Genomic DNA, 14,355 nt, shown 5'->3' with positions numbered 1-14,355 from the left:
CGGCAGAAATTTTTTTTTGAAAAAATCCGTAAGCCCAGGGTCACAATTTCATCAAAAATCTGACTTTCGGGAATTCACTCAAAAATGGTGCCAAACGGTTGCAAATGCTCCCCTGAAGGGTTTGGCGGTCGAAACAGAATTTTTTTTATCACAGGACAAGAAATCAGCCATCGACAAGTTAACCGGCAGAAATTTTTTTTTTGAAAAAATCCGTACGGCCCGGGGTCACAATTTCATCAAAAATCTGACTTTCGACAATTCACTCAAAAATGGAGCTAAAATGGAGCTAAAAATCTGACTTTCGACAATTCACTCAAAAATGGAGCTAAACGGTTGCAAATGCTCCCCTGAAACGTTTGGATGTCGAAACAGAAGTCTTTTTATCACAGGACAAGAAATCAGCCCTCGACAACTTAACCCGCTTAAATTTTTTTTTGAAAAAATCCGTAAGCCCCGGGGTCACAATTTCATCAAAAATCGGACTTCCGGGAATTCACTCAAAAATGGTGCCAAACGGGTGAAAATGCTCCCCTGAAGGGTTTGGCGGTCGAAACAGAATTTTTTTTATCACAGGACAAGAAATCAGCCCTCGACAACTTAACTGGCAGAATTTTATTTTTAAAAAAATCCCTAAGCCGCGGGGTCACAATTTCATCAAAAATCTGACTTTCGGCAATTCACTCAAATATGGTGCCAAACGGGTGCAAATGCTCCCCTGAAAGGTTTGGCGGTCGAAACAGAAGTTTTTTTATCACAGGACAAGAAATCAGCCATCGACAACTTAACCGGTAGAAATTTTTTTTTGAAAAAATCTGTAAGCCCAGGGTCACAATTTCATCAAAAATCTGACTTTCGGGAATTCACTCAAAAATGGTGCCAAACGGTTGCAAATGCTCCCCTGAAAGGTTTGGCGGTCGAAACAGAAGTTTTTTTATCACAGGACAAGAAATCAGCCATCGACAACTTAACCGGCAGAAATTTTTTTTTGAAAAAATCCGTAAGCCCAGGGTCACAATTTCATCAAAAATCTGACTTTCGGCAATTCACTCAAAAATGGTGCCAAACGGTTGCAAATGCTCCCCTGAAACGTTTGGATGTCGAAACAGAAGTCTTTTTATCACAGGACAAGAAATCAGCCCTCGACAACTTAACCGGCTTAAATTTTTAAAAAAAAAAAAATCCGTAAGCCCCGGGGTCACAATTTCATCAAAAATCGGACTTCCGGGAATTCACTCAAAAATGGTGCCAAACGGGTGAAAATGCTCCCCTGAAGGGTTTGGCGGTCGAAACAGAATTTTTTTTATCACATGACAAGAAATCAGCCACCGACAACTTTTTTTTTTTTTAAATACATATTTATTAAGATTTTACAAAAGAAAAAATTTCATCATTTCAAAATGCATCATTTCCATACATAAAGCTCAAGAAAAACAAAAATATATGACAGAAAAAAAAGAAAAGAAGAAAAATAGAAAAACAGAAAAAAGAAAAACACTCTTTCTTAAATTTATAAAGTTCCATGCCCCTCTGTCTTGACCTCCTCACATCCCCCTTTTTTGTGTTCCACTTTACTCCAATCAGATTCAGCAAATTCAAAACCTTGTTTCAACCATACTTAATGTTATATTCTAATTATTATGTCCCCATTTTCCATTTTTTTAATCCGTACCTCATCTTATAAAATATGACATAATATTGTTCTGTTCAAAACCCCTTATCCTTTTTTTCTTAGATTCTTCTTTTCACACACCTTTGACCAAAGTCACACAAACCCTGTTGCTTTTACTTCCCACATCCTATTGACACTCAAAGATTTTACAGTATTTTTGTAGATAGTCCTTAAACTTTTTCCAGTCCTGTTCCATCGATTCTTCTCCCTGGTCACGGATTCTGCCAGTCATTTCAGCCATCTCCATGTAGTCTATCACTTGCGTCTGCCATTCCTCCACGGTGGGTAGATCCTGTGTCTTCCAATATTTAGCTAGAAGTATTCTTGCTGCTGTTGTTGCATACATAAAGAATGTTCTATCTTTCTTTGGCACCCATTGGCCAACTATGCCCAAGAGAAAGGCCTCTGGTTTCTTAGGGAAGGTACTTTTAAATACTTTCTTAAGTTCATTATATATCATTTCCCAGTAAGCCTTAACTCTTGGGCAAGTCCACCAGAGGTGAAAGAATGTTCCCTCAGCTTCTTTACATTTCCAACATTTATTGTCAGGCAGGTGATAAATTTTAGCAAGCTTGACTGGGGTCATGTACCACCTGTAAATCATTTTCATAATGTTCTCCTTTAAGGCAATACATGCCGTAAATTTCATACCGGTGGTCCACAACTGTTCCCAATCAGCAAACATAATATTATGACCCAGATCCTGCGCCCATTTGATCATTGCTGATTTGACCGTTTCATCCTGCGTGTTCCATTTCAACAGCAAGTTATACATCTTTGACAAAATCTTAGTTTTTGGTTCTAACAGTTCTGTTTCCAATTTCGATTTATCCACCTGGAAGCCAATTTTTCTATCCAAATTATAGGCCTCTCTTATTTGATAGTAATGAAGCCAATCTCGCACTTTGTCTTTTAATTTTTCAAAACTCTGCAGTTTCAATCTGTCACCTTCTTGTTCCAAAATTTCCCAATATTTTGGCCATTTAGCCTCCATATTGAGCTTTTTCTGAGCCTTAGCTTCCATAGGTGACAACCACCTTGGGGTTTTACTTTCCAGCAAGTCTTTATATCTTATCCAGACATTAAACAAAGATTTTCTGACAATATGGTTTTTGAATGCCTTATGAGCTTTAACCTTGTCGTACCAAAGATATGCATGCCACCCAAAAACATTATTAAAACCTTCCAAATCCAAAATGTCTGTATTTTCAAGAAGCAGCCAGTCTTTCAGCCAGCAGAATGCTGCTGATTCATAGTACAATTTAAGATCTGGCAGGGCAAATCCACCTCTTTCTTTTGCGTCAGTTAAAATTTTAAACTTAATTCTAGGTTTCTTGCCCTGCCAGACAAATCTAGAGATGTCTCTCTGCCACTTCTTGAAACAATCCATCTTGTCCAAAATTTGCAAGGATTGAAATAAAAATAGCATTTTAGGCAATACATTCATTTTTATAGCTGCAATTCGACCCAACAAGGAAAGCTTCAAGTTAGACCAGATTTCTAAATCTTTTTTAACTTCTGCCCAACATTTCTCATAGTTCTCTTTAAATAAATTCAAATTTTTCGCCGTCATATTAATCCCTAGGCATTTCACTTTCTTAACCACCATTAAACCTGTTTCATTCTGAAACCTATCCTTTTCCATTGGAGTTAAATTCTTCTCTAATACTTTAGTTTTTACCCTGTTTAATCTAAATCCCGCCACATGACCAAATTCTTTGATCAATTCCAAAGCTCTTTTCATACTGGATTCCGGCTCCTGTAAAGTTAGAACCAAATCATCTGCAAAGGCTTTCAATTTATATTGTTTGGCTCCGACCTGAATACCTTTTACAAATCGGTCCCCTCTTATCATGTTTAGCAGCACCTCCAGGACCGAGATAAATAATAATGGAGAGATAGGGCAGCCCTGACGTGTTCCTTTTTCTATCCTAAAATCTTCAGTCACCACATTGTTTACAATCAATTTCGCTTTTTGTTCTGAATATATTGCTCCTATACCATTTTCGAACCCCTGACCCACTCCCATCCCTTTCAAATTTTTCTTCATAAAACTCCAAGAGATGTTATCAAAGGCTTTCTCCGCATCAATAAAAACTAAAACAGCTTTCGTGTTGATATTCCTTTGCAACAGCTCCAGAATGTCAATTATATTCCTTGTGTTATCAGACAAGTGTCTGCCTGGGAGAAAGCCTGCCTGGTCCTTATGTATTACTTCCATTAATACTTTTTTAAGTCTGCTAGCTAAAATGTCTGCAAAGATTTTGTAATCCACATTCAAAAGGGAGATGGGACGGTAGTTCTTTAGTTGTGTCTTTTCAGCTTCTGTCTTGGGTATCAATGTGATGTATGCTTCTTTCCACGATTCAGGCGCCTTTTTCCCTTCCAAAATCTCATTGCACACCTCCTTTAATGGTTGAATTAAGAGATCTTTCAAAGTTCTGTAGTATTTGGAGGTTAGTCCGTCCGGTCCTGGAGATTTGCCCAGTTGCATATTCTGAATGGCACCTTCAATTTCTTGTTCTGTGATTTGCTGGTTCAATACAAATTTATTTTCTAAAGATATTTTTTGTAATCCATTGGTTCTTAAAAATTGGTCTATCTCAGTTTCTTTCTGCGGCCCTTGCGTATAGAGTTGTTTAAAATATCTCTGAAAGCACCTTCTAATCTCCTCCGGGTTCTGTATGTTTTTTCCATTGATCTCAAGATTTGTGATCGTATTTAACTTCTGTCTTTTTTTCAGTTGCCACGCCAATAATTTCCCACATTTATTAGCTGACTCAAAAGTCTTTTGTCTCATTTGTTTAATTTTCCACTCTATTTCTTCATTAATCAATTTCATATATTGCACCTGATATAACTTAATCTCTCTTAAAATCTCTTTTGAGTTTGGTTTAACTCTTAGCTTCTTCTCCCCTTGTTTTATTTTTTCCAAAATTTTCGTTTTCTTCTCATTTTGAGATCTCTTTTTTATTGCATTCTGTTGAATCAAGAACCCTCTCATGACCGCTTTGCTTGCGTCCCAAACCGTTCTTTTTTCAACCGTAGTTCTCATATTAATTTCAAAATAGTCTTTCAGAGTCTTTTGGGCCTTCCTTACAATATCTTGGTTTCTTAGTAAGGTGTCATTCATCCTCCATCTGAAGGAACCGATAGGTGTTAGTTTCATTTCCATCTTTACCGCGTTATGGTCGGAGCAGGTTTTTGGGCAGATTTCCACCTTTTTTATTTTAGGTGCCAGGCCTCTAGTTGTCCAAATTTGGTCGATCCTTGTCCATGTCATTTTGGCTTCAGAAAAGAATGTTCCCTCTCTACCTAGGGGATTTTTGGTCCTCCAAATATCAATTAAGTCCATATTGTCAGTCAGTTCAAAAACCGGCAGAATTTTTTTTAAAAAAAAATCCGTAAGCCCCGGGGTCACAATTTCATCAAAAATCTGACTTTCGGCAATTAACTCAAAAATGATGCCAAACGGGGGCAAATGCTCCCCTGAAAGGTTTGGCTGTCGAAACAGAAGTTTTTTTATCACAGGACAAGAAATCAGCCATCGACAACTTAACAGGCAGAATTTTTTTTTTGAAAAAATCCGTAAGCCCCGGGGTGACAAGAAATCAGCCCTCGACAACTTAACCGGCTTAAATTTTTTTTTTGAAAAAATCCGTAAGCCCCGGGGTCACAATTTCATCAAAAATCTGACTTCTGGGAATTCACTCAAAAATGGTGCCAAACGGGTGAAAATGCTCCCCTGAAGGGTTTGGCGGTCGAAACAGAATTTTTTTTATCACAGGACAAGAAATCAGCCATCGACAAGTTAACCGGCAGAAATTTTTTTTTTGAAAAAATCCGTACGGCCCGGGGTCACAATTTCATCAAAAATCTGACTTTCGACAATTCACTCAAAAATGGAGCTAAACGGTTGCAAATGCTCCCCTGAAACGTTTGGATGTCGAAACAGAAGTCTTTTTATCACAGGACAAGAAATCAGCCCTCGACAACTTAACCGGCTTAAATTTTTTTTGAAAAAATCCGTAAGCCCCGGGGTCACAATTTCATCAAAAATCTGACTTTCGGGAATTCACTCAAAAATGATGCCAAACGGGTGCAAATGCTCCCCTGAAAGGTTTGGCGGTCGAAACAGAAGGCTTTTTATCACAGGACAAGAAATCAGCCCTCGACAACTTAACCGGCAGAATTTTATTTTTTAAAAAATCCCTAAGCCCCGGGGTCACAGTTTCATCAAAAATCTGACTTTCGGCAATTCACTCAAATATGGTGCCAAACGGGTGCAAATGCTCCCCTGAAAGGTTTGGCGGTCGAAACAGAAGTTTTTTTATCACAGGACAAGAAATCAGCCATCGACAACTAAACCAGCTTAAATTTTTTTAAAAAAAAAAAATCCGTAAGCCCCGGGGTCACAATTTCATCAAAAATCGGACTTCCGGGAATTCACTCAAAAATGGTGCCAAACGGGTGAAAATGCTCCCCTGAAGTGTTTGGCGGTCGAAACAGAATTTTTTTTATCACATGACAAGAAATCAGCCATCGACAAGTTAACCGGCAGAATTTTTTTTTTGAAAAAATCCGTAAGCACCGGGGTCACAATTTCATCAAAAATCTGACTTTCGACAATTCACTCAAAAATGGAGCTAAACGGTTGCAAATGCTCCCCTGAAACGTTTGGATGTCGAAACAGAAAGCTTTTTTATCACAGGAAAAGAAATCAGCCGTCGACAACTTAACCGGCAGAATTTTTTTTTTGAAAAAATCCCTAAGGCCCGGGGTCACAATTTCATCAAAAATCTGACTTTCGGCAATTCACTCAAAAATGGTGCCAAACGGTTGTAAATGCTCCTGTGAAACGTTTGGATGTCGAAACAGAAGTCTTTTTATCACAGGACAAGAAATCAGCCTTCGACAACTTAACCGGCTTAAATTTTTTTTTGAAAAAATCCCTAAGCCCCGGGGTCACAATTTCATCAAAAATCGGACTTTCGGGAATTCACTCAAAAATGGAGCCAAACGGGTGCAAATGCTCCCCTGAAAGGTTTCGCGGTCGAAACAGAAGGCTTTTTATCACAGGACAAGAAATCAGCCCTCGACAAGTTAACCGGCAGAATTTTTTTTTTTGAAAAAATCCCTAAGCCCCGGGGTCACCATTTCATCAAAAATCTGACTTTCGGCAATTCACTCAAAAATGGTGCCAAACGGGTGCAAATGCTCCCCTGAAAGGTTTGGCGGTCGAAACAGTTTTTTTATCACAGAACAAGAAATCAGCCCTCGACAACTTAAACGGCTTAAATTTTTTTTTGAAAAAATCCGTAAGCCCCGGGGTCACAATTTCATCAAATATCGGACTTCCGGGAATTCACTCAAAAATAGTGCCAAACGGGTGAAAATGCTCCCCTGAAGGGTTTGGCGGTCGAAACAGAATTCTTTTTATCACATGACAAGAAATCAGCCATCGACAAGTTAACCGGCAGAATTTTTTTTTAAAAAAAATCCGTAAGCCGTAAGGGTCACAATTTCATCAAAAATCTGACTTTCGACAATTCACTCAAAAATGGAGCTAAACGGTTGCAAATGCTCCCCTGAAAGGTTTGGCGGTCGAAACAGAAAGCTTTTTGATCACAGGAAAAGAAATCAGCCGTCGACAACTTAACCGGCAGAATTTTTTTTTTTTGAAAAAATCCGTAAGCCCCGGGGTCACAATTTCATCAAAAATCTGACTTTCGGCAATTCACTCAAAAATGGTGCCAAACGGTTGCAAATGCTCCCCTGAAACGTTTGGATGTCGAAACAGAAGTCTTTTTATCACAGGACAAGAAATCAGTCCTCGACAACTTAACAGGCAGAAATTTTCTTTTTGAAAAAATGCGTAAGCCCCGGGGTCACAATTTCATCAAAAATCTGACTTTCGGCAATTCACTCAAAAATGGTGCCAAACGGTTGCAAATGCTCCCCTGAAATGTTTGGATGTCGAAACAGAAGTCTTTTTATCACCGGACAAGAAATCAGCCCTCGACAACTTAACCGGCTTAAATTTTTTTTTGAAAAAATCCGTAAGCCCCGGGGTCACAATTTCATCAAAAATCGGACTTTCGGGAATTCACTCAAAAATGGAGCCAAACGGGTGCAAATGCTCCCCTGAAAGGTTTGGCGGTCGAAAAAGAAGTTTTTTTATCACAGGACAAGAAATCAGCCATCGACAAGTTAACCGGCAGAATTTTTTTTTTGAAAAAATCCCTAAGCCCTGGGGTCACAATTTCATCAAAAATCTGACTTTCGGAAATTCACTCAAAAATGGTGCCAAACGGTTGCAAATGCTCCCCTGAAACGTTTGGATGTCGAAACAGAAGTCTTTTTATCACAGGTCAAGAAATCAGCCCTCGACAACTTAACCGGCTTAAATTTTTTTTTGAAAAAATACGTAAGCCCCGGGGTCACAATTTCATCAAAAATCAGACTTTCCGCAATTCACTCAAAAATGGAGCTAAACGGTTGCAAATGCTCCCCTTAAAGGTTTGGCGGTCGAAACAGAAGTTCTTTTATCACAGGACAAGAAATCAGCCATCGACAAGTTAACCGGCAGATTATTATTTTTTTTGAAAAAATCCCTAACCGCCGGGGTCACAATTTCATCAAAAATCTGACTTTCGGGAATTCACTCAAAAATGGTGCCAAACGGGTGAAAATGCTCCCATGAAAGGTTTGGCGGTCGAAACAGAAAGGTTTTTTATCACAGGAAAAGAAATCAGCCGTCTACAACTTAACCGGCAGAATTTTTTTTTAAAAAAAAAATCCCTAAGCCCCGGGGTCACAATTTCATCAAAAATCTGACTTTCGGGAATTCAATCAAAAATGGTGCCAAACGGTTGCAACTGCTCCCCTGAAACGTTTGGATGTCGAAACAGAAGTCTTTTTATCACAGGACAAGAAATCAGCCCTCGACAACTTAACCAGTAGAAATTTTTTTTTTGAAAAAATCCGTAAGCCCCGGGATCACAATTTCATGAAAAATCGAATTTTCGGGAATTCACTCAAAAATGGTGCCAAACGGGTGCAAATGCTCCCCTGAAAGTTTTGGCGGTCGAAACAGAAGTTTTTTTATCACACGACAAGAAATCAGCCATCGACAAGTTAACCGGCAGATTATTATTTTTCTTTTTAAAAAATCCCTAAGCCCCGGGGTCACAATTTCATCAAAAATCTGACTTTCGGCAATTCACTCAAAAATGGTGCCAAACGGGTGCAAATGCTCCCCTGAAAGGTTTGGCGGTCGAAACAGAAGTTTTTTTTATCACGGGACAAGAAATCAGGTATCGACAAGTTAACCGGCAGAATTTTTTTTTTGAAAAAATCCCTAAGCCCCGGGCTCACAATTTCATCAAAAATCGGACTTTCGGGAATTCACTCAAAAATGGTGCCAAACGGGTGAAAATGCTCCCCTGAAAGTTTTGGCGGTCGAAACAGAAGTTTTTTTATCACAGGACAAGAAATCAGCCCTCGCCAAGTTAACCGGCAGATTATTTTTTCTTTTTAAAAAATCCCTAAGCCCCGGGGTCACAATTTTATCAAAAATCTGACTTTCGGCAGTTCACTCAAAAATGGTGCCAAACGGTTGCAAATGCTCCCCTGAAACGTTTGGATGTTGAAACAGAAGGCTTTTTATCACAGGACAAGAAATCAGCCCTTGTCGAGGGTTAACCTGCAGAATTTTTTTTTTGAAAAAATCCCTAAGCCCCGGGGTGACAATTTCATCAAAAATCTGACTTTCCCCAATTCACTCAAAAATGGTGCCAAACGGTTGCAAATGATCCCCTGAAACGTTTGGATGTCGAAACAGAAGTCTTTTTATCACAGGACAAGAAATCAGCCATCGACAAGTTAACCGGCAGATTATTATTTTTTTTGAAAAAATCCCTAAGCACCGGGGTCACAATTTTATCAAAAATCTGACTTTCGGCAATTCACTAAAAAATGGTGCCAAACGGGTGCAAATGCTCCCCTGAAAGGTTTGGCGGTCGAAACAGAAGTCTTTTTATCACAGGACAAGAAATCAGCCATCGACAACTTAACAGGCAGAAATTTTCTTTTTGAAAAAATGCGTAAGCCCCGGGGTCACAATTTCATCAAAAATCTAACTTTCGGCAATTCACTCAAAAATGGTGCCAAACGGTTGCAAATGCTCCCCTGAAACGTTTGGATGTCGAAACAGAAGTTTTTTTTATCACGGGACAAGAAATCAGCACTCGACAAGTTAACCGGCAGAAATTTTTTTTTGAAAAAATCCGTAAGCCCCGGGGTCACAATTTCATCAAAAATCGGACTTTCGGGAATTCACTCAAAAATGGAGCCAAACGGGTGCAAATGCTCCCCTGAAAGGTTTGGCGGTCGAAACAGAAGGCTTTTTATCACAGGACAAGAAATCAGCCCTCGACAACTTAACCAGCAGAATTTTTTTTTTTGAAAAAATCCCTAAGCCCCGGGGTCACAATTTCATCAAAAATCTGACTTTCGGGAATTCACTCAAAAATGGTGCCAAACGGTTGCAAATGCTCCCCTGAAAGGTTTGGCGGTCGAAACAGAAGTTTTTTTATCACAGGACAAGAAATCAGCCATCAAAAACTTAACAGGCAGAATTTTTTTTTTGAAAAAATCTGTAAGCCCCGGGGTCACAATTTCATCAAAAATCGGACTTTCGGCAATTCACTCAAAAATGGAGCTAAACGGTTGCAAATGCTCCCCTGAAAGGTTTGGCGGTCGAAACAGAAGTTTTTTTATCACAGGACAGGAAATCAGCCATCGACATGTTAACCGGCAGATTATTTTTTTTTTTGAAAAAATCCCTAAGCCCCGGGGTCACAATTTCATCAAAAATCTGACTTTCGGCAATTCACTCAAAAATGGTGCCAAACGGTTGCAAATGCTCCGCTGAAACGTTTGGATGTCGAAACAGAAGTCTTTTTATCACAGGACAAGAAATCAGCCCTCGACATCTTAACCGGCTTAAATTTTTTTTTGAAAAAATCCGTAAGCCCCGGGGTCACAATTTCATCAAAAATCGGACTTTCGGGAATTCACTCAAAAATGGAGCCAAACGGGTGCAAATGCTCCCCTGAAAGGTTTGGCGGTCGAAACAGAAGTTTTTTTATCAAAGGACGAGAAATCAGCCATCGACAACTTAACAGGCAGAATTTTTTAAAAAAAAAAATCCGTAAGCCACGGGGTCACAATTTCATCAAAAATCGGACTTTCGGGAATTCACTCAAAAATGGAGCTAAACGGTTGCAAATGCTCCCCTTAAAGCTTTGGCGGTCGAAACAGAAGGCTTTTTATCACAGGACAAGAAATCAGCCCTCGACAACTTAACCGGCAGAATTTTTTTTAAAAAAAAATCCGTAAGCCCCGGGGTCACAATTTCATCAAAAATCTCACTTTCGGCAATTCACTCAAAAATGGTGCCAAACGGTTGCAAATGCTCCCCTGAAAGGTTTGGCGGTCAAAACAGAAGTCTTTTTATCACAGGACAAGAAATCAGCCCTTGTCGAGGGTTAACCTGCAGAATTTTTTTTTTGAAAAAATCCCTAAGCCCTGGGGTGACAATTTCATCAAAAATCGGACTTTCGGGAATTCACTCAAAAATGGAGCCAAACGGGTGCAAATGCTCCCCTGAAAGGTTTGGCGGTCGAAACAGAAGGCTTTTTATCACAGGACAAGAAATCAGCCCTCGACAACTTAACCAGCAGAATTTTTTTTTTTGAAAAAATCCCTAAGCCCCGGGGTCACAATTTCATCAAAAATCTGACTTTCGGGAATTCACTCAAAAATGGTGCCAAACGGTTGCAAATGCTCCCCTGAAAGGTTTGGCGGTCGAAACAGAAGTTTTTTTATCACAGGACAAGAAATCAGCCATCAAAAACTTAACAGGCAGAATTTTTTTTTTGAAAAAATCTGTAAGCCCCGGGGTCACAATTTCATCAAAAATCGGACTTTCGGCAATTCACTCAAAAATGGAGCTAAACGGTTGCAAATGCTCCCCTGAAAGGTTTGGCGGTCGAAACAGAAGTTTTTTTATCACAGGACAGGAAATCAGCCATCGACATGTTAACCGGCAGATTATTTTTTTTTTTGAAAAAATCCCTAAGCCCCGGGGTCACAATTTCATCAAAAATCTGACTTTCGGCAATTCACTCAAAAATGGTGCCAAACGGTTGCAAATGCTCCGCTGAAACGTTTGGATGTCGAAACAGAAGTCTTTTTATCACAGGACAAGAAATCAGCCCTCGACATCTTAACCGGCTTAAATTTTTTTTTGAAAAAATCCGTAAGCCCCGGGGTCACAATTTCATCAAAAATCGGACTTTCGGGAATTCACTCAAAAATGGAGCCAAACGGGTGCAAATGCTCCCCTGAAAGGTTTGGCGGTCGAAACAGAAGTTTTTTTATCAAAGGACGAGAAATCAGCCATCGACAACTTAACAGGCAGAATTTTTTAAAAAAAAAAATCCGTAAGCCACGGGGTCACAATTTCATCAAAAATCGGACTTTCGGGAATTCACTCAAAAATGGAGCTAAACGGTTGCAAATGCTCCCCTTAAAGCTTTGGCGGTCGAAACAGAAGGCTTTTTATCACAGGACAAGAAATCAGCCCTCGACAACTTAACCGGCAGAATTTTTTTTAAAAAAAAATCCGTAAGCCCCGGGGTCACAATTTCATCAAAAATCTCACTTTCGGCAATTCACTCAAAAATGGTGCCAAACGGTTGCAAATGCTCCCCTGAAAGGTTTGGCGGTCAAAACAGAAGTCTTTTTATCACAGGACAAGAAATCAGCCCTTGTCGAGGGTTAACCTGCAGAATTTTTTTTTTGAAAAAATCCCTAAGCCCTGGGGTGACAATTTCATCAAAAATCTGATTTTCGGCAATTCACTCAAAAATGGTGCCAAACGGTTGCAAATGATCCCCTGAAACGTTTGGATGTCGAAACAGAAGTCTTTTTATCACATGACAAGAAATCAGCCATCGACAAGTTAACCGGCAGATTATTATTTTTTTTGAAAAAATCCCTAAGCCCCGGGGTCACAATTTTATCAAAAATCTGACTTTCGGCAATTCACTAAAAAATGGTGCCAAACGGGTGCAAATGCTCCCCTGAAAGGTTTGGCGGTCGAAACAGAAGTCTTTTTATCACAGGACAAGAAATCAGCCCTTGACAACTTAACCGGCAGAATTTAATTTTTAAAAAAATCCCTAAGCCCCGGGGTCACAATTTCATCAAAAATCTGACTTTCGGCAATTCACTCAAAAATGGTGCCAAACGGTTGCAAATGCTCCCCTGAAACGTTTGGATGTCGAAACAGAAGTCTTTTTATCACAGGACAAGAAATCAGCCCTCGACAACTTAACCGGCTTAATTTTTTTTTTGAAAAAATCCGTAAGCCCCGGGGTCACAATTTCATCAAAAATCGGACTTTCGGGAATTCACTCAAAAATGGAGCCAAAGGGGTGCAAATGCTCCCCTGAAAGGTTTGGCGGTTGAAACAGAAAGATTTTTATCACAGGACAAGAAATCAGCCCTCGACAACTTAACCGGCAGAATTTTATTTTTAAAAAAATCCGTAAGCCACGGGATCACAATTTCATCAAAAATCTGACTTTCGACAATTCACACAAAAATGGAGCTAAACGGTTGCAAATGCTCCCCTGAAAGGTTTGGCGGTCGAAACAGAAAGATTTTTATCACAGGACAAGAAATCAGCCCTCGACAACTTAACCGGCAGAATTTTATTTTTAAAAAAATCCCTAAGCCCCGGGGTCAAAATTTCATCAAAAATCTGACTTTCGGCAATTCACTCAAAAATGGAGCTAAACGGTTGCAAATGCTCCCCTGAAAGGTTTGGCGGTCGAAACAGAAGGCTTTTTATCACAGGACAAGAAATCAGCCCTCGACAACTTAACCGGCAGAATTTTTTTTTTTGAAAAAATCCGTAAGCCCCGGGGTCGCAATTTCATCAAAAATCTCACTTTCGGCAATTCACTCAAAAATGGTGCCAAACGGTTGAAAATGCTCCCCTGAAAGGTTTGGCGGTCGAAACAGAAAGCTTTTTTATCACAGGACAAGAAATCAGCCCTCGACAACTTAACCGGCAGAATTTTTTTTTTTGAAAAAATCCGTAAGCCCCGGGGTCGCAATTTCATCAAAAATCTGACTTTCGGCAATTCACTCAAAAATGGTGCCAAACGGTTGCAACTGCTCCCCTGAAACGTTTGGATGTCGAAACAGAAGTCTTTTTATCACAGGACAAGAAATCAGCTCTTGACAACTTAACCGGTAGAAATTTTTTTTTTGAAAAAATCCGTAAGCCCCGGGGTCACAATTTCATCAAAAATCGGACTTTCGGGAATTCACTCAAAAATGGTGCCAAACGGGTGCAAATGCTCCCCTGAAAGTTTTGGCGGTCGAAACAGAAGTTTATTTATCACAGGACAAGAAATCAGCCATCGACAAGTTAACCGGCAGATTATTTTTTTTTTGGAAAAAATCCCTAAGCCCCGGGGTCACAATTTTATCAAAAATCTGACTTTCGGCAATTCACTCAAAAATGGTGCCAAACGGTTGCAAATGCTCCCCTGAAACGTTTGGATTTTGAAACAGAAGTCTTTTTATCACAGCTCAAGAAATCAGCC

Source organism: Podarcis filfolensis (assembly GCF_964270895.1).
Source record: "Podarcis filfolensis genome assembly, contig: HAP1_SCAFFOLD_40, whole genome shotgun sequence".
Lineage (NCBI taxonomy): Eukaryota > Metazoa > Chordata > Lepidosauria > Squamata > Lacertidae > Podarcis > Podarcis filfolensis.
The sequence above is the reverse complement of the archived record's forward strand: the minus strand, read 5'-3'. Positions refer to the sequence as shown.